Source organism: Somniosus microcephalus, unplaced genomic scaffold, assembly GCF_052327205.1.
Source record: "Somniosus microcephalus isolate GS21.2 unplaced genomic scaffold, FLI_Smic_1.0 scaffold39, whole genome shotgun sequence".
Lineage (NCBI taxonomy): Eukaryota > Metazoa > Chordata > Chondrichthyes > Squaliformes > Somniosidae > Somniosus > Somniosus microcephalus.
This window is the reverse complement of record NW_028225226.1, coordinates 266509-291296: the sequence shown is the minus strand read 5'-3', so window position 1 is coordinate 291296 and position 24788 is coordinate 266509. Positions and strand designations below refer to the sequence as shown.

The 24788-nt window shown below is 45.7% G+C and overlaps 1 non-coding gene across 1 annotated transcript; it reads right to left on the bottom strand.

The window, feature by feature from the left end:
- Positions 1 to 2732: 2732 nt before the first annotated feature.
- On the bottom strand, positions 2733 to 2804 carry trnaq-cug (transfer RNA glutamine (anticodon CUG)). Its single transcript has one exon. It is a non-coding gene; the product is annotated as a tRNA-Gln (tRNA).
- Between the last annotated feature and the right edge of the window lie 21984 nt (positions 2805 to 24788).

Sequence of the window (24788 nt, the reverse complement as noted above, 5' to 3'; positions counted from 1 at the left end):
TGGGGAGAAAGCAGCGACAGGGTACTGAATTTGGATGATCAGCCATGATCTCATTAAATGACAGAGCGGGCTCGAGGGGCCGAATGGCCTACTCGTGCTCCGATCTTCTATGTTTCTATGAAACATACAGAGAGAAGCTGTCGGGGTATTGAATACTCACCATTATACTATCAAGGACGTGGTAGAGGAAGTAGTTATGCAGTGTTTGTGGCAAATGCTCAAACACACACAGACACAGACAAGTGTCTCTTTGTGTGTGTATGTCTCAGATATCCATCTGAGTTTCATTGATTGATGGAGGCTTGCATTACATTGGGAGGCCATTCGGCCCGTCGTGCCTGTGTTGTCTCTTTGAAAGAGAAGTCGTGCTTAGTCCCAAACCCCAGCGATTTGTGCGTAACCCTGTTAATCTCATTTGCTCTGTCCCTCTCTCCCTCCTCCGTGCCCCACACAAAAGGGAGAGGGAAACTATGCTAATGAGGAAATGTTGCATGAAATTGTTATACATTTCTTCATATGCCAGTACATCTTTTAAAATTCATTTAGTTATTTTTTTCTGTTCAAAAAGGAGCATTTTAAGGTGATGTCCAACGGTTTATAATGGGGGATGTTAAAAATCATCTGCCCTGTCGGGGAATTGAACCATCGGTCTCACGCATGACATCTTTCATAACTATATTAACATATACAGAATCTGTCAGAGTAACAGTCCAGCTGTGAATAGAGTGAGAAAGAGACGGACATAGAAAGAGCAATAGACAGAGAGAGAGACAGATAGAGAAAAAGAGAGAGCAACAGACACATAGAGCGAGAGCCTCGGTTTGAAGTCTCAGAGTGGTCCCAGGGATGAGAGACTTCAGTTATGTGGAGAGACTGGAGAAGCTGGGATTCTTTTCCTCAGACGGTTAAGAGGAAGTTTAATAGAGATTTTCAAAATTTCAAGGGGTTTTGATAGAGTAAATAAGGAGACACTGTTTCCAGTGGCAGGAGGGTTGGTAACCAGAGGACACCAATTGAGGATAACCGGCAAAAGAACCAGAGGGGAGAAGAGGAGAATTTTTTTACGCTGTGAGTTATTCTGATTGGGAATGCGCTGCCTGAATGGGCGGTGGAAGCAGATTCAATAGTAACTTTCAAAAGGGGAATATTGATAAGGAGAAATTTGGAGGGCTGTGAGGAAAGAGCAGGTGAGTGGGACTAATTGGAGAGCTCTTTCAATCTAACAGTGCAGACTTGATGGGCCGAATGGCCTCCTTCTGTGCCGTATCAATCTATGATTCTATGGTCTATGTCTCTCTCCACCCTGGTGTCAAAGGTGCAATGGATGTTCATCCAAATAATTCCCCCGTGAGATACGGTTTGGATTTGTTCCCTTACAAATTTTATATTTCAAATGTTATGAAACACCGTAAAATGATGAAAATATTCTGATGGCCCATGCGGTGATCAAACCGTTGCTGAAGAGTTCATTAGATTCTTTTCTCAAAATCAACAATATTACCGTCTCCACCATTATACTTTGTCTCGGCCTGGTCTCATCCTTAACTTCAGCTTGCCCACTTACCCCTCTGCTAAGCCTCGGTTCTGAGCAAATCACACAGCTGCCTTGATGGCAATCGGTTCACAAATCTCTGCTTCTTTTTCACACTGCTCATAGCAGCTTGTATTGCAGTCCTGCCAGGTAAAATGTTTATAATCTTTGCAAGGCACTGCTGCACGAAAGAAAAGCAATTGTTAACTTTTTTCGAGAGTACGAAGTGCAATGCGTACGTTTCAAGAAACACTGCTTTCAATTTCAAATATTTTGCCAGCCGAATGCAGCTTGCAAAGAAAATGTTGAGCAATCTGCTGTGCAGTCAATCGAAGCACTGGACAATACACATCTTTCTGCCCCGCTTATTTGGAACTGGGAATGAGAGGTTGAGCCTATCATCTGATGTCGAGAAGAATAAATCAACCATCATTGATTCAGGCAGCAAACGGTCCAGTAACCGTGGTTGGTATGCAGATGCCAAGCTTGTATGTCCCAAATTTCCAGCAGCTGGGACAAAAATTCAGGTTCCATCGAGATGCGAACTCAGATTACTAGATTCAGAGTCCAGAGTGCTCACCATTACACCATGGACCCATTGCTGACAAATTCTTCAGATTCTTTTCTCAAAATCGACAATATTACCTTCTCCACCATTGCACTTTGTCTCGGCCTGGTCTCATCCATAACTTCAGCTTGCCCACTTGCCCCTCTGCTAAACCTCGGTTCTGAGCAAATCACACAGCTGCCTTGATGGCTATCGGTTCACAAATCTCTGCTTCTTTTTCACACTGCTCATAGCAGTTTGTATTGCTGTCCTGCCAGGTAAAATGAGTATAATCTTTGCAAGGCACTGCTGCAGGAAAGTAAAGCTATTGTTAACTTTTTTCGGGAATACGAAGTGCAATGCCTACATTTCAAGAAGAACTGCTTTCAATTTCAACAATTATGCCAGCCGAATGCAGCTTGCAAAGAAAATGTTGAGCAATCTGCTGTGCAGTCAAACGAAGCACTGGAAAACACACATCTTTCTTGCCCCGCTTATTTGGAACTGGGAATGAGAGGTTAAGCCTATCATCTGATGTCGAGCACAATAAATCAGCCATCATTGATTCAGGCAGCAAACGGTCCAGTAACCGTGGTTGGTATGCAGATGCCAAGCTCGTATGTCCCAAATTTCCAGCAGCTGGGACAAGAACTTAGGTTCCACCGAGATTTGAACTCGGATCGCTGGATTCAGAGTCCAGAGTGCTCACCATTACACCATGGAACCTTTGCTGAAGAATTCATTAGATTCTTTTCTCAAAATCAACAAAGTTACCGTCTCCACCATTATACTTTGTCTCGGCCTGGTCACATCCTTAACTTCAGCTTGCCCACTTGCCCCTCTGCTGAGCCTCGGTTCTGAGCAAATCACACAGCTGCCTTGATGGCTATCGGTTCACAAATCTCTGCTTCTTTTTCACACTGTTCACAGCAGCTTGTATTGCAGTCCTGCCAGGTAAAATGTGTATAATCTTTGCAAGGCACTGCTGCACGAAAGAAAAGCTATTGTTAACTTTTTTCGAGAACACGAAGTGCAATGCCTACATTTCAAGAAGCACTGCTTTCAATTTCAACAATTATGCCAGCCGAATGCAGCTTGCAAAGAAAATGTTGAGCAATCTGCTTTGCAGTCAAACGACGCACTGGACAACACACATCTTTCTGCCCCGCTTATTTGGAACTGGGAATGAGAGGGTAAGCCTATCATCTGATGTCGAGAACAATAAATCAACCATCATTGATTCAGGAAGCAAACGGTCCAGTAACCGTGGTTGGTATGCAGATGCCAAGCTCGTATGTCCCAAATTTCCAGCAGCCGGGACAACAATAAATCAACCATCATTGATTCAGGCAGCAAACAATCCAGTAACCGTGGGTGGTATGCAGATGCCAAGCTTGTACTGTAAGTGTTGGGGGCTTCTTTAAACTGGTTTAAAGTAAATTTCCTGGTCTTGCAGCCTTTGCCTGCCATCAGACCAATTCCAATAAAACCAATTTTAAAACAACGGTTCCGAATCGCTAACCCTCCTTTAGTTCTGAGTGGAGGAACTGATAATTAATGATATTAAAACGGAACATGTCGTTTGGATGTGAGAAAAAAATCAAGTTTTATTAACTAAATAAACTACAATCCAAAGAATAAACTATACCACACAAACACATTAATTACATTAAAACTATATAACAGGGGGGTTGCAGACGGCGAAAACAAGGGATAAGATAACTACAATGTTATTTAAACAAGCTTAGCAATTACCCTCAAATCAGCACCCCAAACTCCTGCTAGGTTACCTTGTTGAGGAGTCAGAACACCCTGCTCACCTTTGGTCCAGCGAAGTAAGAGAGAGAGATAGCTTCTCAGCCGCTATCTTTATACCTGGTGAGGCCCCTGCTGTTCTGCCTTGCAAGGGCTGTGAGCAAAGTTCCCCACCCAAAGGGTCCAATACACAAGAGAAAGCTGTGATTGGCTAACTCAAAGTGGTTAGACTGGGTTAATGTGTCTTCCGGAGCTCCCTGGGCTGGAACAAAATAATGCAACAGCCCTATTGTCCAGTGCTGGGTGATTTAAAACCCATTCAATTGTTAAACATTTCCCATTCAAGGTACAAAAGTCTCTTTTGCAGTTTACATGTATCCACTCGATATACAAACAAATGCTAATAGCATTCAATTGCGTTGGAAACAAAGCATTGTCCTTTGTCTTCAGCCATGTTGTGACCGCCAATTTTATCCCTGGAAATTTATAAGCACAAAGCCCAGGGATTCTTTAATCAAAAAAAATTGATCTTCAGAACTGTAAATTATTGCGAATTCTTACAGTATGTCCCAAATTTCCAGCAGCTGGGACAACAAGAATACAGGCTTCATTGTAATTTGAACTCAGATCGTTGGATTCAGAGGCCAGAGTGCTCACCATTACACCATGGAACCGTTGCTGAACCAGTTATTAGATTATTTTCTCAAAATCAACAACATTACCATCTCCACCATTATACTTTGTCTCGGCCTGGTCTCATCCTTAACTTCAGCTTGCCCACTTGCCCCTCTGCTAAGCCTCGGTCCTGAGCAAATCGCACAGCTGCCTTGATGGATATCTGTTCACAAATCTCTGCTTCTTTTTCACACTGCTTAGAGCAGATTGTATTGCAGTCCTGCCAGGTAAAATGTGTATAATCTTTGCAAGGCAATGCTGCACGAAAGAAAAGCAATTGTTAACTTTTTTCGTGAATACGAAGGGCAATGCCTACGTTTCAAGAAGCACTGATTTCAATTTCAACAATGAAGACAGCCGAATGCAGCTTGCAAAGAAAATGTTGAGCAATCTGCTGTGCAGTCAAACGAAGCACTGGACAACACACATCTTTCTGCCCCGCTTATTTGGAACTGAGAATGAGAGGTTGAGCCTATCATCTGATGTCGAGAACAATAAATCAACCGCCATTGATTCAGGCAGCAAACGGTCCAGTAACCGTGGTTGGTATGCAGATGCCACCTTGTATGTCCCAAATTTCCAGCAGCTGGGACAACAAGAATTCAGGTTCCACCGAGATTTGCACTCAGATCACTGGATTCAGAGCCCAGAGTGCTCACCATTACACCATGGAACGGTTGCTGAAGAATTAATTTGATTCTTTTCTCAAAATCAACAACATTACCGTCTCCACCATTATACTTTGTCTCGGCCTGGTCTCATCCTTAACTTCAGCTTGCCCACTTGCCCCTCTGCTAAGCCTCGGTTCTGAGCAAATCACACAGCTGCCTTGATGGAAATCGGTTCACAAATCTGTGCTTCTTTTTCACACTGCTCATAGCAGCTTGTATTGCAGTCCTACCAGGTAAAATGTGTATAATCTTTGGAAGGCACTGTTGCACGAAAGAAAAGCAATTGTTAACTTTTGTCGAGAATACGAAGTGCAATGCCTACGTTTCAAGAAGCACTGCTTTCAATTTCAACAATTATGCCAGCCGAATGCAGCTTGCAAAGAAAATGTTGAGCAATCTGCTGTGCAGTCAAACGAAGCACTGGACAACACACATCTTTCTGCCCCGCTTACTTGGAACTGGGAATGAGAGGTTGAGCCTATCATCTGATGTCGAGAACAATAAATCAACCGTCATTGTGTAAGAATCCGCAATAATTTACAGTTCTGAAGATCAATTTTTTTGATTAAAGAATACCTGGGCGTTGTGCATTTAAATTTCCAGGGATAAAAATGGCTGTCACCACATGGCCGAAGACAAAGGACAATGCTTTGTTTACAAAGCAATTGAATGCTATTAGCATTTGTTTGTATATCGAGTGGATACATCTAAACTGCAGAAGAGACTTTTGTACCTTGAATTGGAAACGTTTAACAATTGAATGGGTCTAAATCACTTAGCATTCTGGACAATAGGGCTGTTGCATTCTCTATTGTTTCAGCCCAGGGAGCTCCGGCAGACACATTAACCCAGTCTAACCACTTTGAGTTAGCCAATCACAGATTTCTCTTGTGTATTGGACTCTTTGGGCGGGGAATTTTGCACACAGCCCTTGCAGGGCAGAACAGCAGGACCTGACCAGGTATAAAGATAGCTGCTGAGAAGCTATCTCTCTCTCTTACTTCGCTGGACCACAGGTGAGCAGTGTTTCTGACTCTTAAACAAGGCAACCTAGCAGGAGTTAAGGGGTGGTGATTTAAGGGCATTGCTAAGATCGTTTAAATAACATTGTAGCCATCGTATCCCTTGTTTTCGCTGTCTGCAACCCCCTGTTATATTGTTTTACTGTAATTACTGTGTTCGTGCGGTATCGTTTGATATTTTGATGATAGTTTCTTTTAGTTAATAAAACTTGATTTTTTTCTCTCATCCAAACTACGTGTCTGTTTTAATATCAATAATTATAAGCCCTGCAGTCAGAACTGGAAGATGGGGTCGCGATTCGAAACCGCTGTTTTAAAATTTGTTTTATTGGAGTTGGTTGAGTGCAGGCATAGGCTGCAAGACTAGGAAAATTACTTTAATCCAGTTTAAAGAAGCCCCAACCCTTACAATGGCGACCGCGGGCAGGACTGCAGGCCGTTTTTGATATGATGAGTGGTCTGGATCTAGAGAAAGCATCAGTTATTGTCTTTCTTGCTTTCAGTCTGTGGGCAGCCCTACGGAAGGTAGTGGCAGTGTGTAAGCTGACCTATCGGGGTATAGGTGGCTGGGCTAGGAAGGGTGAGATGGGAGAGCAGGAGGAGTTTAAAGAGGCCAAGAATCGGGAGTCCCAGTTTGAGACATGCCAGGCATTTAAAGAGCGCCTGGTGCAGGAAGTCACTGAGACCAGGAAAAGTGAGATGAGACTGCGGAAATAGAATGCCCGCCTCATCTCAGAAGTATAAGAGCAGGAGTAAAGGTTTAGGGAAGTAAGGACAGCTTATAAGCTGGCCTGCGCCCAAAGGTTTAGTGAAACCATCCCACAGGCAGCATCCATAACGGGGCTGGATAGGGATTTAGAGATCCCAAGCCTGCAGCCCACAGCTCCGAGTTCTGAGGAGCCCTGGCAGCGAGGAGGGGTGGACAATGGGGTGGTAGGAGAATACCAGCAGGTCCCGCTAGGCAGGCGGGGACCAGGACCAGTGTACCCCCTCCAACAATGGAGGTGCGGTCCACCCGTGAGGAGTGAGCCTGAGAATAGGAATCCTCAGCCCACACCAATTTCGAGTTCACAGGCAAGCACTGTGGCTTGTGTGGGGGGAGGAGCCATTCATGTTCAGAGTAAGCTGCTAAAGCCAGGGAACAGGGAAGGAGAGTTCTGGGACCCCTGTAGAGCAGGTCCAGTGGCAGAAATCCGGGACAAGGGAGGCACACAGGGGATAGTTTTGGCCTCAGAAAAAAAGCAGGTCCAAAATTTCCCAGTTAAAGCCACCTGGGTGAGGAAACATGAGTTTGCTGTCCATGCAAGTTCAAGTTCACCGCCTGTAAAGACAGGCACTGTGGCCTGTTTAAAGGGACCAGCTTCCCAGCCCGCTTCTAGAGTGGTCCCCCACATGAAGTGGGACCCTGCGGGGGCATGGATAGCAATCCCTCTTGCAGGAGACATAGGGAGGGGGCTGACACCAGGTTTTAAACATGGGGAGGAAACTTTCCAGCCACCAGCAGCGGGTGGTGAGAGTATACCTGCCCCCAGCGCAGGAGTAGGCAGGGAAGAGCAGACAAACCCAGAGAGAGATTTGCACCGGCAGGCTGCCAGGTACATTATACAGTGCGGGCTATTTGGACATGGGGGAGAAGGTTCCCAGCCAGCTGGGGCTGTGACCCAAGCTCAGGGTCCGCCAGCCAATGTTTCCCCAGAGAGACACCCCTCAGAAGGTCTCAGCGGGTGCCCCAGCCTAAGAAAGCATGGTCACGCACTTTACAGTGGAGTAGGGTGGTCTCCCGAGCCAGGGAGTAGCCAGAGAACAGAGGCCCACACTCAACAGCCATAAGCTGCGAGGGACCAGAGACAGGAGGCAGTCCAGTTTCGCTGCAGCCAGCAGCAATCTGTGACAGTGCCAGAGATTAGTCTGGCCGTTCGGAGATGGGCGGCATCTGTATTATAGTTATGTGTGTGTATATATCGTGCTTTTAAGGTGTATTTTAAGTTTTGTTGATTTAACTAGTTTTAAGTTAAAGTGCAAAGAGTTTAAGTTTACATGTGTGCCAAATGTTTGTATTTTTGGTTCGAGGTCGAGGGACACGACCATGTCTCCAGCTAAGGCAGTAGTCAGTGAGACCTGGCTGCATGTCCCTTTTAAGTTTTTGCAGGAGATGGGAAAATAAAGCAGCCATGTTCGCCCAGCCCAAGCTGGACATCGAATGAAGATACGGAATGTTGGGGATCATCCAGGAGACCCCGCAGCGATCTTCGGGAAAAACCGGACAGAGTCCGGAGGAATATACCTACTCCCCCTACGGGGAGGAGATGGCCCCAGCTGGGTGGGGCACGGCCCCCAACCCAGCACTATCCTGACCGAAGTTCACTTGCGGGAGACCTCGCTGTTGAGGAGTCATGATGGGGAAGCGTGGGCACCTGGTGATCGCGACGCGTTCCTCGGTGGTGGGTGGTGATGGCCCGGTAAAGATCGTATAGAGGAGGGGGAGACCCAAGAGTCACGTGGGTGCTGTCGGGAGAGGGAGGAACTCACCCGGGGGCCCACAGGCAAAGAGGATAAGTGTGGCTGGGAAGGATGAGTGGGTGGCCGGATCAGTGTGGGGCCAGGGAGAGCCGCCACACAGCCACCCATCATTTTCTGCAGCCAGTGGAGGGAAGATGGGAGGGGGAGGGACTGGGAGTCATGAGATCCCATACACCCCAGTCTCGGACTGTGCCAAGTTAATTTTAAACGTGAGGAGTACCCCGCCTCCACAAAGGGACAAGGGAACGGTTCGGGACTGGCGGAGCAGGCTGGTCGGTAAATCCATTCTGCCTGTTTTAAAGTTTAAGACGATCAAAGCGGGGTGGAAGGCACTTTTACTGCCCGAGTGAGAGGAGCAATGCCCACTCGAATCTCGTGACCCATCATCGGCACGTGATCATCGGGATTCATTTAAGCATGTTGTTTAATGATTTTTTTGTATTTTGTGTTGCAGCCCCAAGTTGAGCAGAGGCGTAGGCTCCTCTCCGTGCTTGGGACCAGTTTGTGACAACTCCAAGTTGAGCAGAGGCGTAGGACCCTCTCCGTGCTTGGGATCATTTTGATTACATTGCATAACTAAGATTGCAACATTTTGTAATAACTTATGTTAAAAAAAAGTGACTGTAAGCTTGGTTTACACTGTATAATTTTACAAGCGTGTAGGGGTATGAGACCCCTTATTGAGAACTGAAGTATCTGTAAGATGCCCACCGTACCATAGTTTTTTCTTGAATTTAAGGGGAATAGACGGGACGGGGATCAGTGGCAGATAGCTATTAGGTAAATACAGGGGATGGTTGTTTGTGAGTGGTCAGAAATTATTGCTCATTTCTTCAAGAGGATACTACAAGCAAGCTGGAAGTATCCAAGGGCGTTCTGTAAGAATTTGCAATAATTTACAGTTCTCAAGATCAATTTTTTTGATTAAAGAATCCCTGGGCGTTTTGCTTTAAAATTTCCAGGAATAAAAATGGCTGTCACTACATGGCCGAAGACAAAGGACAATGCTTTGTTTACAAAGCATTTGAATGCTATTAGCATTTGTTTGTATATCGAGTGGATACATCTAAACTGCAGGAGAGACTTTTGTACCTTGAATGGGAAACGTTGAACAATTGAATGGGTCTAAATCACTTAGCATTCTGGTCAATAGGGCTGTTGCATTCTCTTTTGTTTCAGCCCAGGGAGCTCCGGAAGACACATTAACCCAGTCTAACCACTTTGAGTTAGCCAATCACAGCTTTCTCTTGTGTATTGGACTCTTTGGGCGGGGAATTTTGCACACAGCCCTTGCAGGGCAGTACAGCAGTACCTGACCAGGTATAAAGATAGCTGCTGACAAGCTATCTGGCCTCTTACTTCGCTGGATCACAGGTGAGCAGAGTTTCTGACTCCTCAACAAGGCAACCTAGCAGGAGTTAAGTGGTGGTGATTTAAGGGTATTGCTAAGATTGTTTAAATAACATTGTAGCCATCGTATCCCTCGTTTTCGCCGTCTGCCACCCCCTGTTATATAGTTTTATTTACTGTAATTACTGTGTTCATGTGGTATCGTTTGATATTTTGATTGTAGATCTTTTAGTTAATAAAACTTGATTTTTTTCTCTCATCCAAACTACGTGTCTGTTTTAATATCAATAATGATAAGCCCTGCAGTCAGAACTGGAAGGTGGGGTAGCGATTCGAAACCACTGTTTTAAAATTGGTTTTATTGGAATTGGTCTAGGAGCAGGCAAAGGCTGCAAGACCAGGAAAATTACTTTAAACTAGTTTAAAGAAGCCCCAACCCTTACAATTGATTCAGGCAGCAAACCGTCCAGTAACCGTGGTTGGTATGCAGATGCCAAGCTTGTATGTCCCAAATTTCCAGCAGCTGGGTCAACAAGAATTCAGGTTCCACGGAGATTTAAACTCGGATCGCTGGATTTAGTGTCCAGAGTGCTCACCATTACACCATGGAACCGTTGCTGAAGAGTTCATTAGATTCTTTTCTCAAAATCAACAACATTACCGTCTCCACCATTATACTTTGTCTCGGCCTGGTCTCATCCTTAATTCAGCTTGTCCACTTGCCCCTCTGCTAAGCCTCGGTTCTGAGCAAATCACACAGCTGCCTTGATGGCTATCGGTTCACAAATCTCTGCTTCTTTTTCACACTGCTCACAGCAGCTTGTATTGCAGTCCTGCTAGGTAAAATGTGTACAATCTTTGCAAGGTACTTGTGGTGTATGTGCCTTTAAGAGCCCCCTGTGTACTGTAATGCCGGTAATGGCCACTCGGGCTATATAAGCCTGTATATTGTCTTGTATCTGTTAGTTCACCTCCAGACTTTGTTCAGTAACCACCTGTGAAACCAAATACTGGCTTCCGTGTCTCCATTAACACACGGATACAACAGTGGTGACGAATTGGAAACGGACTTACCTGCAGTTCGGCAGCACCTCAAGGAGATCGAATCCTCAGACGAAAGTCGAAGAAAGGCAAGAAAGAAAAAAAAAAAAAAAAAAATCTGTGGTTTCACCAGCTAGCCCAGCTGGTGGCAGGTACTGCAATAATCCTTCCTGGGCGGCGGGCTGGGGCTCCATCGGCTGGTTCTGCAGCGGGGCCGAGCAGCGAATGCGGACGCAAACAGAGAGAGAGGGGGGGAGCACTCGGGAGACGGCCGGCGCTGCAAAGCAGGTCGGTGTTTGGACCAAGCAGAGGGAGGGAAATGTCCCAGAGAGTCTGGCGGGAACGAGTCTCCACCTGTAAATAAAAACCACGGAAAACAGCGTTGTCAGCAGCAGCAGCGGCGGGAAAGCGCGGGAAGCGCCATTTTTTTTTTGCAGGGAAGAAAGGAAAGGGCGGGAGGCGCCATTTTTTTTTCAGGATGCCTAAGGCTGGCAATATTAATGCTATCGATAACGATACAGAGGATTGGACCACATATGTGGAAAGAGTGGAGGTATATTGCACAGCAAATGATATAGAAGATGATAAAAAGGCATCAGTACTTCTAAATCTAATGGGCGCAAGGACATACGGGCTGTTACGAACCTTAGTCACTCCAGCCAAACCAAAGGACAAGAATTTTAAGGACATTGTTGATACCCTACAGGAGCACTTAAACCCAACACTGCTGCTGATAGCGGAACGATTCAAATTCTTCAAGAGGAATCAGCACAAGAATCAAAGTAACGCTGATTACCTCACCGAATTAAGGAAGCTATCAAAGCACTGCCAATTCGGGACAGGACTGGTACATTCTCTTCGAGACAAATTCGTCTGCGGTCTCCTAAGTGAAGGAACACAGAAAAGGCTACTTTCTGAAAAAGATTTGACACTGCACAAGGCTTTCAGTATGGCTGTATCATACGAAGCAGCCGCAAGAGGAGCTGCAGAGATACAGCAAAAGCCACAGGACTTCGGCACCCATGAAATGACACAGGGTTTTGAGAGATGTTATCGCTGCGGCAGATCCACCCATGACCAGAGGGACTGCTGGTTCAAGGACAAAGCATGCAGGCAATGCGGAAAGATTGGACACATTGCACGTGTATGTCGATCTGGACACAAAAAAAATCCACGGACAGGAAAAAAGTCAATAAGGAAAAGTAAAGAAAGGTACAAATGATGACGGACAGTAGCTCCGAAGACCAGAAGAGCGATAGCAACTCCGGAAACAAGAGACTAATCTGTCTCAAATTACATAATGTAATTGCCAAAGAAGATTACCAGACGATTTGGGTTACCCTCACGATAGCGGTGTCCCCAGTTAAAATGGAGCTAGATACAGGATCAGCTCTGACCATCATAAGTCGACGGGATTACGAGCAGCTATTTCCGCATATACCTTTGAAAGACACATCCATTATCTTGATAACATATACGGGGTAGAAAGTATACCCCAAAGGGAAAATAAGGGTGCCTGTTGTATACAACGGCAAGGAAATACAGAAGTTGTATTTATACGTTCTGCAAGATGGTGATCCACTGCTGTTGGGACGTGAATGGATCAGGAAGATATGTTTAGACTGGCACTCCATTCAGGCACTGACGGTGACCAGTAAGAAAAAAAATGACGATGATGTCATACCTGAACGATTAAAAGACATCTTGGCCAACGCCAAGGAAGTGTTTCCACAGATACTAGGAACCTTGAAAGGCATCACCGCCTCAATAAAAGTGGAAGATGCGGCAATTCCCAAGTTTTTTAAGGCAAGGCCGGTGCCATACGCAATTCGGCCAGCAGTCGAGGCAGAGCTGGAGAATTTGGAAAAGGCAGGCGTATTATCCAAGATAGATTGGAGCGAGTGGGCAACACCCATCGTCCCGGTCATGAAGAAAACGTTGAATAATGATAAATCTGAAGAACAGAGAAAAATTCGCATCTGTGGGGACATCAAGGTGACTGTAAACCCGGTCCTTCACATGGTACAGTATCCTCTTCCGAGGTAGAAGATATTTTTGCCTCACTATCCGGAGGGAAACGTTTTACCAAAATTGACTTGGCACAGGCATATCTACAGATGGAGGTTGAAGAGGCCTCTAAAAAGAATCTCACGATAAATACACACAAAGGCCTGTACCAGTACAATCGACTGGTTTTCGGAGTAGCATCAGCTCCAGCTATCTGGCAAACAGATATGGAGCAAGTCATCCAAGAGATTCCGGGGGCTCAATGCTACCTAGACGACATCCTTGTAACAGGAGAAAACGACAACGAGCACCTTGCCAATTTGGATCAGGTGCTCACTAGGCTGAGAGAACGGGGCCTATGAGCAAATCGCCCCAAGTGCGAATTTTTCCAGAAACAACTATCATATTGTGGCCACATAATTAACGAGGAAGGGTTGCATAAGTCACCTGAAAAAATTGAAGCTGTCATAAAAGCCCCAGCACCTGAAAATGTCTCACAATTAAGGTCGTTCATGGGATTGATAAATTACTATCATAAATTTTTACCGAACTTGTCAACTCTTCTGCACCCTCTTAACGAACTGCTACAAACGGGAGTAATTTGGAAATGGAGCGAAGATTGGAAACGTGCCTTCCATAAATGCAAAGGCTTGATCACGTCCAAGGAAGTTTTGGCTCATTACAACCCATCACTGCCAATCAGACTGGCGTGCGATGCATCCCCTTATGGTGTAGGAGCGGTATTATCGCATAGATTCCCTGATGGCTCGGAGCGGCCGATAGCTTTTGCGTCATGCTCATTGAACTCAGCTGAGCGTAACTATGCCCAGATCGACAGGGAAGCACTCAGCCTGGTATGGGGAGTGAAGAAATTCAACCATTACCTACACAGACACAAATTTACCTTGTTGACTGACCATCAACCCCTCATCTCCATATTCAACCCTAAAAAGGGTGTTCCCATTATGACAGTGCAAAGGCTACAGAGGTGGTCCCTTTTCCTTGGGGCACACCAATATGACATAGAATACAAAGGATCAAAACAGCATGGGAATGCTGACGGTTTATCGCGCCTACCATTGCCAATGGTAGAAGAGGCACCTACAGTAGACCCAGTGGAGATGTTCCACTCAACCATAGTGGAATGTCTACCAGTAACAAATTCTGCCATTGGAAAGGAAACGAGAAATGACCCGACTCTCTCACGAGTCTACGATTTAACGGTGAAGGGATGGCCAGCACATGGCGAACCACTGTTGCCAGCATTCTCGCAAAGAAGAGAACAGCTGTCAGTGTGCCGAGGAACCTTGATGTGTGGATCCAGAGTGGTGATTCCACCCAAACTCCAGGATAAAGTGCTAAAGGAGCTTCACGAGGGGCATCTGGGTGGAGTGAAAATGAAGAACCAAGCCAGAGCGTTTGTGTGGTGGCCAGGTATCGATAGAGACATCGATGAAGTGACCAAGAGCTGCCTAGGATGGCAGAAGGTCCAAAACGCCCCACCACAAGCCCCTCTACATCCATGGGAGAGGCCCTCATCTCCATGGCAAAGGGTACACATCGACTTTGCTGGTCCATTTATGGGCTCAATGTTCTTAATCACGGTTGATGCACACTCCAAATGGCCGGAGGTAATAAAGATGTCCTCCACCACCACGGAAAAAACCATCACAGTATTAAGGACCATATTTGCCAGGAATGGGCTGCCTGAACAGATCTGTTCTGATAATGGACCGCAATTTGTGTCCGAAGAATTCAGGAATTTCTTAAAAAACAATGGGGTTAAGCATTACACGTCCGCCCCATACCATCCCGCCACCAATGGATTGGCTGAAAGGTTTGTCCAGACCTTCAAGAAGGCCATAAAGGCCATGGGTAATGAAGACATAAAACTTCAGCATAAGGTAGATAACTTCTTGTTTGCATACAGGAATGCAACACATGTGGTTACAAACCAAACTCCCACTCTGATGTTCTTCAATAGAAGCCTAAGATGCCGGCTGGATTTGATCAAGCCAAACATCAGAAGGGACGTGGAGAACGGACAATTTCAAGGCATGAATGAAAGGCCAACTAGAACCTTCCAGATAGGTCAAGAAGTTTTGGCCCGGGAGTACCGTACCGAGAAATGGCAGCCTGGAACTATTTGCACATGACTAGGACCACTGAAGTATACCGTGGACATTGGAGAAAGCATAATAAGGCGCCATGCTGACCAGATCATAGAGTCATCCGAAAAGGGACAACCTACACCACAACTCTATACGCCTAATGATGAAGCAGAGATACCCATAGTATCTACCTCCGATCCGGTGATACTGGAACCAGATGAACCTGACACTGGCATTCAAGCCGAATCAGCCTTGCCAAAAGAACCTACTACACCACCAGAAACTACTACACCACGGAGGCTTTATCCGGACCGAATCAGGAAGCCTCCAGAGAGGCTGACTTATAATTGATTAACTGCAGCAAATGTGTAGATTATTGTTCATGTAACATATTAATTAATGATTACTTAAAATATTATGTACTGGTTGTCTAAAAGGGGAGGAATTGTGGTGTATGTGCCTTTAAGTGCCCCCTGTGTACTGTAATGCTGGTAATGGCCACTCGGGCTATATAAGCCTGTATATTGTCTTGTATCTGTTAGTTCACCTCCAGACTTTGTTCAGTAAACACCTGTGAAACCAACTCCTGCCTTCTGTGTCTCCATTAACACACGGATACAACAGCACTGCTGCACGAAAGAAAAGCAATTGTTAACTATTTTCGAGAATACGAAGTGCAATGCCTACGTTTCAAGAAGCACTGCTTTCAATTTCAACAATTATGCCAGCCGAATGCAGCTTGCAAAGAAAATGTTGAGCAATCTGCTGTGCAGTCAAACGAAGCACTGGACAGCACACATCTTTCATGCCCTGCTTATTTGGAACTGGGAATGAGAGGTTGAGCTTATCATCTGATGTCGAGAACAATAAACCAACCGTCATTGATTCAGGCAGCAAACAGTCCAGTAACCGTGGTTGATATGCAGATGCCACCTTGTATGTCCCAAATTTCCAGCAGCTGGGAGAACAAGAATTCAGGTTATACCGAAATTTGAACTCGGATCACTGGATTCAAAGCACAGAGTGCTCACCATTACACCATGGAACCGTTGCTGGAGGATTCCTTAGATTCCTTTCTCAAAATCAACAACATTACCGTCTCCACCATTATACTTTGTCTCGGCCTGGTCTCATCCTTAACTTCAGCTTGCCCACTTACCCCTCTGCTAAGCCTCGGTTCTGAGCAAATCACACAGCTTCCTTGATGGCTATCGGTTCACAAATCTCTGCTTCTTTTTCACACTGCTCCGAGCAGATGGTATTGCAGTCCTGCCAGGTAAAATGTGTATAATCTTTGCAAGGCAATGCTGCACGAAAGAAAAGCAATTGTTAACTTTTTTCGAGAATTCGAAGTGCAATGCCTACGTTTCAAGAAGCACTGCTTTCAATTTCAACAATTATGCAAGCTGAATGCAGCTTGCAAAGAAAATGTTGAGCAATCTGCTGTGCTGTCAAACGAAGTACTGGACAACACACATCTTTCTGCCCTGCTTATTTGGAACTGGGAATGAGAGATTGAACCTATCATCTGATGTCGAGAACAATAAATCAACCGCCATTGATTCAGGCAGCAAACGGTCCACTAACCGTGGTTGGTATGCAGATGCCACCTTGTATGTCCCAAATTTCCAGCAGCTGGGACAAAAAGAATTCAGGTTCCACCGAGATTTGAACACGGATCGCTGGTTTCAAAGTCCAGAGTGCGCACCATTACACCATGGAACCGTTGCTGCAGAGTTCATTAGATTCTTTTCTCAAAATCAACAACATTACCGTGTCCACCATTATACTTTGTCCCGGCCTGGGCACATCCTTAACTTCAGCTTGCCCACTTGCCCCTCTGCTAAGCCTCGGTTCTGAACAATTCACACAGCTGCCTTGATGGCTATCGGTTCCCCAGTCTCTGCTTCTTTTTCACACAGCTCAGAGCAGATTGTATTGCAGTCCTGCCAGGTAAAATGTTTATAATCTTTGCAAGGCAATGCTGCATGAAAGAAAAGCAATTGTTAACTTTTTTCGAGAATTCGAAGTGCAAAGCCTACGTTTCAAGAAGCACTGCTTTCAATGTCAACAATTATGCCAGCCGAATGCAGCTTGCAAAGAAAATGTTGAGCAATCTGCTGTGCAGTCAAACGGAGCACTGGACAACACACATCTTTCTGCCCCGCTTATTTGGAAATGGGAATGAGAGGTTGAGCCTATTATCTGATGTCGAGAACAATAAATCAACCGGCATTGATTCAGGCAGCAAACGTGGTTGGTATGCAGATGCCAAGCTTGTATGTCCCAAATTTCCAGCAGCTGGGTCAACAGAAATTCAAGTTTCACCAAGATTGGATCTCGGATTGCTGGTTTCACATTCCAGTGTGCTCACCATTACACCATGGAACCGTTGTTGATTCATGCTTTACATTCTTTCTCAAAATCAACAACATTACCGTCTCCACCATTATACTTTGTCTCGGCCTGGTCTCATCCTTAACTTCAGCTTGCCCACTTGCCCCTCTGCTAAGCCTCGGTTCTGAGCAAATCACACAGCTGCCTTGATGGCTATCGGTTCTCAAATCTCTGCTTCTTTTCACACTGCTCATATCATCTTGTATTGCAGTCCTGCCAGGTAAAATGTGTATAATCTTTGCAAGGCACTGCTGCACGAAGGAAAAGCAATTGTTAAATTCTTTCGAGAATATATCTAGCAACCGTAATTGTAATTGTAATTAGTTATAATTTAGTTGTTAAATGAATGTTATGTACTGTTTATCTAAAAGGGGAGGAATTGTTGTGTATGTACCTTTAAGGGAAAAACTGGTCTCAGACTGCAGAACCGGCAGTGACCACCCCTGTATAAAAGGCCCTAGCAGGCTTCTGTAGTTTCAGTTTCCATGTTGTTTCCATTCATTAAAGACTTGTTATAATCAACTCCTGCAGTCCGTGTCTCAATTATACACAGACATAATAATCACAGGCACGGCTATCAATCAATTCATTGCCAGTATCAAAAATGCAATATTTGAAAGTTAGCAACGTGTGCAAGACTGGAATCAGAGACTCCGTGGCCCGTGCTAACTTGAGCATTAAGATGTTCATTAGCCCTTCCTGTATTGCTCAGTAGCCCACCTTGTGAGGAACTATGAACCACGGGCATTTTCAGTTCTGTGTGGGGCTCAGCACCGTACCTGCAGCTGAAGATTGAACTTGATTTGGCTCGTGATCAGTGCGGCTCAGCGAGACTTCGGCCAGACTCTCCCTTCACATCCCATCAGTGTGGAGAAAAGAACAGGGAATTTTACACATGTTGAACATAGAAACATAGAAGATAGGAGCAGGAAAAGGACATTCGGCCTTTCGAGCCTGCTCCGCCATTCAATGAGATCATGGCTGATCATCCAAATTCAGTACCCTGTCCCTGCCTTCTCCCCATATCCCTTGATCCCTTTAGCCTCAAGAAATATATCCAACTCTTTCTTGAATATATTTAATGAACTGGCCTCCTCCGCCCTCTGTGGCAGAGAATTCCACAGGTTCACCACTCTCTGGGTGAAGAAATTCCTCCTCATTTCAGTCCTAAATGGCTTACCCCGTATCCTTAGACTATAACCCCTGGTTCTGGACTCCCCGGCCATCAGAAACATCCTTTCTGCATCTAGTCTGTCCAGACCTGACAGAATTTTATAGGTTTCGATGAGATCCCCTCTCAATCTTCTAAACTCCAGTGAGTATAAGCCCAATTGACACAATCTCTCCTCGTACGTCATTCCTGCCATCCCTGGTGAATCTTTGCTGCACTCCCTCCATGTCTCCCTACATGTGCTCGGTAAATTTATTTGGACATTTCATTGCATTTCACGCTGTGTCCAACACAGTGAGGTCCCCCGTGCTGTGTCAGCTTTGTATTTTTAGCAACACTCCAGCTTTACTTTAACACAACCTGAGCTCCGAGATCTGGTCTGGTCATATTGCCCGAAGTGAGGAATGAGCGACAGGGGCAATGCCACCCGGGGTTAGAAAATGCTCCAAAAGAATGACAGAAAGCTATCTTTGAAGTGAAGCCGAAATAGCTCAGTTGGGAGAACGTTAGACTAAAGATCTAAAGGTCCCGGGTTTCAGGCAGGTTTTAGTTACTTTTTTCTCCTTCACTACAAGAGGAGCGAATCAGCAGAGATTTTACACGCCTGATGCCGCGTTTCCCAAACGAATGGGAGTGAAACCACATCGGACATGCTGGATCCAGCTCCAAGCGTCCGGTGCAGGTTTGAATCCGGTCGGGGTCTCGCCGTCTGCTTTTATGCCGGGACAGTTTTTGAGGGAGTGGCTGTGGTGCGATAATAAATCTTAGAATGAGGTTTGTTAGACCATAGAGCTCTCTTTCTGTTACTTTCGATTTACACACTGCCCAGTTGTATATACGAACAGTTAACAAAGTTTAAGCGATGTGGTCTGTTCAAAGTTTGTGCCGTAACTCGGTCACCCAGTGTGAGCCTGAAAGACAATCTCCCAGCCTGGGTTCGAGCCTGCCCAACAGAAGCATTGTGGCTGGTTAGCTCAGTTGGTGAGAGAGTGGTGCTAATAACGCCAAGGTCGCGGGTTCGGGCCGTCGGAATATTTTTATAATTTTACTCTTTTCCCGCACATTTAAAATACAAACTTTATAAGGAAGCCAATGCACACAGAATCTCACAGGGAATTTATTTGGATTAACATCCATTGCACCTTTGCCACCGGGGCTGAGAGACACATCTTTCTGGTTGTTTATCTTTCTGGGTTTGCTATTGAAAGTTGAACAGGCGGCCTGTTCCCGATAATGGTCACATGCAGGTAAGAGACAGACAGAGCGGCTCTGACCCCGCGAGATGGGCAAAAGGCTTCAGTTCAGGACAAATGCATCAATGAATTGTTTGCCCAGCATCGAGAGAGAAAACATCTAGAGAAAAACACAGGAGGAAATCGATTTCAAGTGGATGCCTACCCGCACTTGGTGCCGTGCTTTCACGAACACGTCTTTTGTGTGCTCATCTACAAAGTGTCATTTGTGCGAACATTTTGCCTGGCGTGAAAGGATCTGAATTGCAAAGGAGCAGGCAGGAAACACTGCATTGCTGTGCTTGCTGGCAGGCAACCTGCTGCAGCTTCCATGGTGGTCTAGTGGTTAGGATTTGATACTTTCACTGCTTGTGGCCCGGGTTTGATTCCCACTCAGGAAACAGTGCATTTGGGGCTGTTTGAATTGCTACCATACAACGCACCCTTACAGAGCAATGCTCGCCCCTGATTCAACTTTCTCAAAGTCAGCAGGAATTGGTTTCTGTCAACTTTTAGACTGGCTGACTTTAAATGTTGCCAACATTTAACTGCAGCTCACAGTTTCAGGGCAGTCAAGGTTTTTATCAGTCTTCCGTGTATCTTCTTATGTACTGCATCTCCCTAACAAACTTACCTTATCACAGGCACGGCTATCAATCAATTCATTGCCAGTATGAAAAATGCACTATTTGAAACTTAGCAACGTGTGCAAGACTGGAATCAGAGAGTCCGTGGCCCGTGATAACTTGAGCATTAAGATGTTCATTAGCCCTTCCTGTATTGCTCAGTAGCCCACTGTGTGAGGAACTAAGAACCACGGGCATTTTCAGTTCTGTGTGGGGCTCAGCACCCTACCTGCTGCTGAAGATTGAACTTGATTTGGCTCGTGATCAGTGCGGCTCAGCGGGACTTCGGCCCGTCTCTCCCTTCACAACCCATCAGTGTGGAGAAAAGAACAGGGAATTTTACACATGTGTTGTGCTCTGTAACTTTATTTGAACATGTCATTGCATTTCACGCTTTGTCCAACACGGTGAGGTCCCCCGTGCTGTATCAGCTTTGTGTCTTTCTCAACACTCCAGCTTTACATTAACACAACCTGAGCTCCGAGATCTGGTCTGGTCACATTGCCCGAAGTGAGGAATGAGCGAGAGGGGCAATGCCGCCCTGGGTTAGAGAATGCTCCAAAAGAACGACAGAATACTGCATTTGATGTGATCCGGAAATAGCTCAGTTGGGCGAGCGTTAGACTGAAGATCTAAAGATCCCAGGTTTCGGCAAGTTCTGGTTACTTTTTGTGTCCTTCACTACAAGACGAGGAAATCAGGAGAGATTTTATGCGCCTGATGCCACGCTTCCCAAAGGAATGGGAGTGAAACCACATCGGACATGCTGGATGCGGCTCCGACCGTCCGCTGCAGGTTCGAATCCAGTCGGGGTCCTGCCGTCTGCTTTTATACCGGGTCAGAGTTTGAGGGAGGGGCTGTGGTGCGATAATACATTTTAGGATGAGGTTTGTTAGACCATAGAGCTCTCTTTCTATTACTTTCGATTTTCACACTGCCCAGTTGTATATACGAACAGCTAACAATGTTTAAGCGATGTGGTGTGTTCAATGTTTGTGCCGTAACTCGGTCACCCAGTGTAAGCCTAAAAGACAATCTTCCAGCCTGGCTTCAAGCCTGACCAACCAGAGCATTGCGGTCGGTTAGCTCAGCTGGTGAGAGCGTGGTGATACTAAAGGCAAAGTCGCAGGTTCCATCCCCGTGCGGACTATCTGAATTTTTTTATAATTTTACGCTTTTCCCGCACCTTTAAAATACAAACATTATAAGGAAGCCAATGCACACAAATTCTCACGGGGGATTTATTTGGATTAACATCCATTGCACCTTTGCCACCGGGGCTGGAGACTTGCTGCAGCTTCCCTGGTGGTCTAGTGGTTAGGATTCGGCGCTCTCACTGCTGCAGCCCGGGTTCAATTCCTGGTCAGAGAACAGTGTGCTTTGGGGCTGTTTGAATTGCCACCATACAAAGCACACTTACAGAATTAATGCTCTCCCCTGATTCAGCTTTCCACACCACTGCTCAACACCACTCTTCATACAGCGATACAAAATGAATTTCCTTGACTTCTGTAAAATGCGTGCTGTTTCAAAGTCAGCAGGAATTGATTTCTGTCATCATTAAGACTGACTGATTGAAACTTTAAACAGTGTCAGGACAGTCACGGTTTTTGTCAGTCTTCCGTGAATCTTCTTGCCCACTGCATCTCCCTAACACACTTACCTTATCACAGGCACGACTATCAATCAATTCGTTGCCAGTTTGAAAAATGCATCATTTGAAACCTAGCAACGTGTGCAAGACTGGAATCAGAGAGTCTGTGGGCCATGAAAACTTAACCTGAGCATTAAGATGTTCATTAGCCCTTCCTGTATTGCTCAGAACCCCACTGAGTGAGGAACGAAGAGACCACAGGCCGGGCATGGAGCTTAGTCATTTTCAGGTCTGTGTGGGGCTCAGCACCATACCTGCAGCTGAAGATTGAACTTGATTTCAGTTTGGCACTTGATCAGTGCGGTGAGAGCGCCGAATCCTAACCAGTAGACCAGCAGGGAAGCTGCAGCAAGCCTCCTGCCAGCAAGCACAGCAACACAGTCTTTCCTGCTTGCTCCTTTGAATTTCGTGCCAGGCAAACTGTTGGAATGAGGTTTGTTAGCTTAAAGAGCTCTTTTACCTGCCCAGCTTCATTCCCTAAAACTAAGTCCAGAACCGCCCCCTCCCTTGTTGGGCACGGATGTTGCTTTCCACTTATCAGCCCGACTGAATGTTGTCCAGCATTTCCATCATGCGGGCACAGACTGCTTCATTATCTGAGGAGTTGTGAATTGAACTGAGCATCCCAACTTCTGACCTTACAACGGAGGGAAGGTCTTTGATGAAGCAGCTGAATATGTTGGGCCTAGAACACTGCCCTGAGGTACTCCTGCAGCGATGTCCTGGAGCTGAGATGATTGGCCTCCACCAACCACAACCATCGTAATTTGATCTAGTTGTAAATCCTGCTAGTTGAGAGAGCCCCTGTGATTCCCATTGACTTCAATTTTCCGAAGGCTCCTTGATGCCACAGTCGGTCAAATGATGCAATGATATCAAGGGCAGTCACCTTCAACTCACCATTGGAATTGAGCTCTTTAGTCGATGGTGCAACAGAGGCTGTAATGAGGTCTGAAGCTGAGCGGTCCTGGGGGAATCCAATTTGAGAATATGGGAGCAGGTAATTGGTGTGTAAGCCACACCATCCATCACTTGTGGTGATGATTGAGAGTGGAGTGATTCGGCAGTAATTGTCCGCTTTACATTTGTCCCACTTCTTGTGGACAGGATATACCTGGGCAATTTTCCACTTTGTCGGGTAGATACCAGTGTTTTAGCTGTACTAGAACAGCTTCCCCGAGGCGTGGCTATTTCTGGAGCACAAGCTTATCGTGCTGCAGACGGAGTGTTGTCGGAGCACATTGCATTTGCTGTAACTAATGAGCTCAACTGTTTCTTAATATCGCTTGGAATTAATCGAATTGAATGATGACTGGCTTCTCTCAGGATGGTTACAGACACTTCAGCTTTGTCTTTTGCATTCATTCATCTTTTCTGTTTATTTACTCCATCTAATCATTTTCTTGATTTTAAAACCCTCTGTCAAATTTCCTCTTAGTCGTCTATGCTCTAAGGAGAACAGCTCCAGCTTCTCTGGTCTATCCGCGTAACGGCAATCGTTCATCACTGGAACCAATGAAGTAAATCTCTTCTGTGCTCTCTTCAAATCCTTCATGCCCTTCTGAAAGTGCGGCGCCCAGAATAGGACTCAATACTCCACCTGCTGCCAAACTAGTATTTTATATTGGTTATCCACAACTTCATGCCATTTGGACATTATGCTTCTATTTATATAGACAAGGATCATACATGGTTTATTAACAGCGTTCAAAAGCTGTTCTGCCATCTTCAACGAATTGTTCACAAACACCCCCAGTTATGTCTGTCCGTTAACCCTTTTAAAATTATTCAATTTAGCTTGTAATCTCGTCTTATTCTTCCTACCAAATCATATCAACTCACAATTTTCAGTGTTGAATTTCATCTAAATGTGTCCGCCCATTACAACAGCCTGTCTATGTCCTCCTTTTTTAAAATTCGTTCATGGGATGTGGGCGTCGCTGGAAAGGCCAGCATTTGTTTTCCATTCCTAATTGCCTTTGGGAAGGTGGTGGCGAGCCGTCTTCTTCAACCGCTGCAGTCCGTGTTGTGAAGGTAGTCCTATTGTGCTGTTAGGGATGGAGTTCCAGGATTTTAACCCAGCGACTATGAAGGATGGTGTGTGACTTGGAGGGGAACTTGGAGGTGGTGCTGTTCCCATGCACCTGCTGCCCTTGTCCTTCTAGGTGGAAGAATTCACGGGTTTGGGAGGTGCTGCCGAAAAAGTCTTGGCGAGTTGCTGCAGTGCATCTTGTAGATGGTACTCACTGCAGCCATGGTGCACCGGTGGTGGAGGGAGTGAATGTTTAAGGTGGTGAATGGGGTGCCAATGAAGCAAGCTGCTTTGTCCTGGATGGTGTCTAGATTCTTGCGTATTGTTGGAGCTGCACTCATCCAGGCAAGTGGAGATTATTCCATCACACATCTTGTCTGTCCCTTGTAGATGGTGGAAAGTGTTTGGGGAGTAGGGAGGTGAGACACTCGCCGCAGAATACCAAC